Source organism: Triticum dicoccoides, chromosome 1A, assembly GCF_002162155.2.
Source record: "Triticum dicoccoides isolate Atlit2015 ecotype Zavitan chromosome 1A, WEW_v2.0, whole genome shotgun sequence".
NCBI classification, from domain to species: Eukaryota; Viridiplantae; Streptophyta; class Magnoliopsida; order Poales; family Poaceae; genus Triticum; species Triticum dicoccoides.
Genome location: NC_041380.1, coordinates 587,970,924 through 587,975,759, shown reverse-complemented (window position 1 = coordinate 587,975,759; position 4,836 = coordinate 587,970,924).

The following is a 4,836-nucleotide window of genomic DNA, read 5'->3' as shown; positions in this document are numbered from 1 at the left end:
CTCGGCCCTTCCCCGTGCCTCGGCCGTGCCGCGGCCGTGTGCCGGCGGTGGTGCCGCGTCGTGGCGGACGCCGGCTTCCTCGCGCGCCTTCGCGCAGCCCACGTGCACGCGACGCTCGTCGGCTACTACCACGAGGACCAGCCTAAACCCGCCTTCGCGCCTTCGTCGCTTGCCGTTGACCGTCGCCGCTTCTCGCTGGACTCCTTGCCCGGCGGCGGCTTGATGGACGACAGCCGTGGCAGCCTGCTCCTCCTGTCCATGTGGAAGATCGGCGGCTCCCGTGACCTTATGGTCTGCGAGCCCCTTACTGGTGGCCGCCAGCGGATCCTTTGGCCGTTGTCGGCTCTCACTAGTAGAAAAGGAGGCTTTGGTCCAGGCCGGGTAATCCCATTAGTTTCGGTTCAGTTCAGAACCGGGACCAATGGGGCATTGGTCCCGGTTCGTGAGCCCAGGGGGCCGGCCGGGCCACGTGGGCCATTGGTCCCGGTTCATCTATACCTTTTGGTCCCGATTGGTGGGATGAACCGGGACTAATGGGCCTCGCTCCTGACCCACAACCATTGGTCCCGATTCGTGTCACAAACCGGGACTAAAGATTAGACCTTTAGTCCCGGTTTGAGGCATAAACCGGGACTAATGGGGATGAGACCTTTAGTACCGGTTCGTGCCATTTTCAAACAATCCTTCCCCGGTGGATCGCCTTTTCAGTTTTAAAAAAAATAAAAGAAAATGATGGAAATGTCAAAAAAATAAAAGAAAATAAGTTTCCCATGTGATATGTGGTCTAGTTGTTGGGAAAATTTGCAAATGTGAATTTTGACTTTATTTGCAAAATCTCTTTGAAATTTGTAAAAATGGGCATAACTTTTGCATACTAACTCGATGAAAAAGTTTTTTATATGAAAAATCATCTACTCGAAAAGTTACATCCAAATTTAACCGGGGGAACCCCCTTAAACATTTTCAAAATCCTCAAAAACCTAATAGAAAAAAAGTTACGGGGCTTTTAAGATCTAGAGTGAAAAAAATCGAAAAAATTCAAACACTGGGCAAACTGTGGTCAAACAATGGTCAAACTAATTATTCTAGAATATTAGTGTTACTAAATAATTATTTCAGTTATTTCAATTTTGGTCAAATCTGGTCAAACTGTGGTCAAACAATGGTCAAACTAATTATTCAAGAAATATTAGTGTTACTAAATAATTATTGTTTTTTAAAACAATAGTTTCAAAATAAAACTATGAAATGTGTCACTTCATGCTCAAGCAAAATTCCTGAAGGTTAATAGGATTGACATCTTAGTATTGTCAGGAAAAAAACAAGTGCAGGCTTGGAACGAGGGAGAATAGAACCCGGAAGTTAAGCGTGCTTAGGCTGGGGGAGTGGGAGGATGGGTGACCGTTCGGGAAGTTAGATGATTTGGAATGATGAGGCTCCCGCTTCCCAGAAAATAAAAAAAAATTCAAAATTTTTTTTAGTCCCGGTTGGTGTTACATGGGTGACCGTTCGGGAAGTTAGATGATTTGGAATGATGAGGCTCCCGCTTCCCAGAAAATAAAAAAAAATTCAAATTTTTTTTTAGTCCCGGTTGGTGTTACCAACCGGGACTAAAGGTGGAGCTCCACGTAGCCGCGCCCTTTTTCTACTAGTGTCTGGGGGACGGCCTTGGTGTGTTCCACTGCCTCGTCGACGGCGGCCACCACGTCAGCATGTCTAACTTCCGGATCCTCTCGGCGGTAACGAAAACTCTGGCCTGCGTGTTCTCCTCGGGAAGCAACGGTGGTTGGCGCCTAGTGCGTACCCCGGCCACCAGCGTCGACGTGGAACTTCCAATAGGGTATTACTTTGATGAAAACTTTGTGGGTCGTGTCAATGGCCTCCTATACTTTGGCATACAAGGTAACGACGCTTTGCTTGTCCTTGATGAGACCACCGCAAAGTTCTCCGCTATGGTGTTCCCGGTGAACATCTGGGGGTCATTTCACATCGGGGCCTCTCGGGTCATTGGCGGTGGCGACGGCGTGTTGCGCATCGTCCGCGTGATAAGCAATGTTCTCAAGATATTTAAGCAGGGTCGAGGTGGTGACATCAACGAGTGGGTGTTGGAGAAGCAGTTGGAGTTATCGGAGGCCACCGTTGGGTTGCCGGGGCGCGAGGAGTCCTTCTTTGAGCAAGGAGCCAAGATTGTCGCGGCAAATGCAGACTACATCCTCATGACACCTCTCCTAACGGCAGCAACGAAGACGTGGTTGTTCTCCATCGAGCTCGACAAAATGCAGGTAGAGAATGAACATGAAAGGAACAAATATGCTGGGCCAGCATATACCCATACGAGTTGCCGTGGCCACCGGTGTTGCCTGATCATAGTAGAGGAAGGAGGAGACGATGACTTCACCGAGGCACTGATGACGGAGGATTTACATCATGTATCCAAATTGAAAACTAATTCACTTCTTTGTTTCGACGAGGTCTTCAAACCTATACTCCGATTGGATATGCGTACATGATTTTCCCCTTTGAAGTTTACTTCTCTGCACTAACGTGTATTATCCTTTTTGAGATGATGCCACTACACAAATTTGTACCGCATTTTCATGCTAATGAGTCCTGCATTTTCTAACAAGACCAATGCACTTTTGGACAATAGTCTCTACTAGAATTCTTGGTCAGTGCATTATGTAATTTTGGACAAATGGCCCCATGGACATACTGTGAAGGTGACGAGTAGGGTATACCCGTCAATGGCGAGGATTTTTACGTCATTTTCTTGTTGAAGGAATTGTTCGCTCGGACTAATTCTTCAGGGTGAAAATCTTGATCGGTGCAGATATGACCATTGTTATAGTTTGCCGATCACGAATCTGATCGCTTTGGTTTTTTTTCCTTTTCCTCGTCTACGCATAGTTTTGATTTTATATGACTTTGCTATTTGTTCGTGTGTTTTTGTGTGCTTGCCTTGGTGTTGGCTGTGTGCATCCTAGCTATACAGAGGCCGGGGGTGTGCTCATTGTGTTTGTATCTTTTTGATGCTACATTTTGAGTCAATAAAATCCACACTTCATTGAAAAAAGATGACGAGTAGGGAATACGTGTATGCTGATGTACAATTTATGTACACATATGTAATAGTGTGTTTCTGATTTGTACTACGTAGGCGTTTAGGCCATATATAGTACTTGAGATGGTACTCCTAAGTACTGCTTTATAAATGCATGATGTATCACTGCTCTACCTCGATGTTTGGCCGAATGGAAATTGGCCCGGAAGAGATGTGTAGAAAGCAGTGCCAGTCCTGACTTTTCACTGGCCTGGGACGAACTTAGAAAGTGAGCCCAGTAGTGTGAAAAAAATCAATTACATATAAATATAAAGCACACAGTTTCTTTTGGACTAGTTTCTTGTTCATTAGTGAAGGTTTCAGTATTGGCATCATTTCCATGCTGACGAATTTCTGGCCTGATTGTGATCATTTGTCGAATCTAAGGGTTCTAGCTATTGTTCTTCATTAGAATTCTCAGCAACGCCATTCCTAGAGACAAATTTGTGCATAGCACCCTTTTGAGAATCAATAAACTTTTTTCTGCTATTTTTTCTTTCTTCTTTTCTCAGAACCAGGCAAATGCTTTAAGGCAACATTTTTACAGAAAAGGAGCCGGAACACCTGAATTTGTCAGAGAAGAAATGGAAGAAATCCCTTCCAATTCCAAGCATGTTGCCTCTTGCTAGGGTCCTCGTACCCTCAAATGATCAGCCTGTACATAAAGAGAAGATTGGTCAGGGAATCGCTAGAAACCAGAAACAAAATTGATCAAACTATGCCAAAAAGATGTATAAATGATATAAATATAGCATGAAAATAGCAAAAAAAAAATGTTAGAGAGGTATCACTGCGCCACCTGGCTTCCGCTGCCCAAGAAAGAGGGAGATTCTAAGGGCATGTACAATGGTGCTATCTTAGAAGTGCCACATAGGATAAATGATGAGGTGGATGAGAGAGAACTCGTAAGAAAAGACTTGTGTTCTCTTATTTAAGATAAGACAAAAGATGATCTCTTAGCACAATTTGTCTCACCATATTTTAAGGAATTGCTAGTTATTGAAGATAAGACTAAGATATAACCCATTGTAGACATATTTTTTTATCATCTCTAAATTACATGCAAGACTTAAGATAAGACTGTCTTATTAACCATCGTACATGCCCTAAGAGAGATGAAAGAGTAATTTTTTAGAGGAGAAAGTAGTTAGGCGGCTTCACGAAGCATCGCCTTAAGTTACATGTTCATTCATTGTATAAGTGGCCTTTTTTTTCTTACGTGTTCATTTTGTTTGGGCCTTCAGTTTAATGTTTTTCTTCAGCGTGAAACTTAAACATCTGGTTGCGTAAATTATATTAAACCCTGGATTCCTGATTTTTTTGGGAATACTGACCTACGTACTAATTGTAGAGAATATTCTTTACTAAAGATTTTTTTCATCCCACTGTTAATCTTCTGCTTTTGCTTTCACATGAAATGCATACTTAATTTAGTTATGTCCAACATATTGTACTCTTCTGCTCATTTTAGCTGGAAATTACCATCTGAAATGAGACATAGTCATTTTGATCTATGTAGATGAATTCCGTAGCAATCTCTTGTTTTATAGTATCACATTGCTGATCTTAGAGTAGACCTCTTTTGCATTATTTGGTTTTGGCTGATAAATATTTTATTTTTCGTTTTTCCAGATATGCTGGCGCAGTTTTTGGAGATGCATGCTTGATGGGGCTCAACGGAGTTCCTCACATCGTAGGGTGCTCTTTTGTCCAACCAACCGTAGCTGCCATTCTTT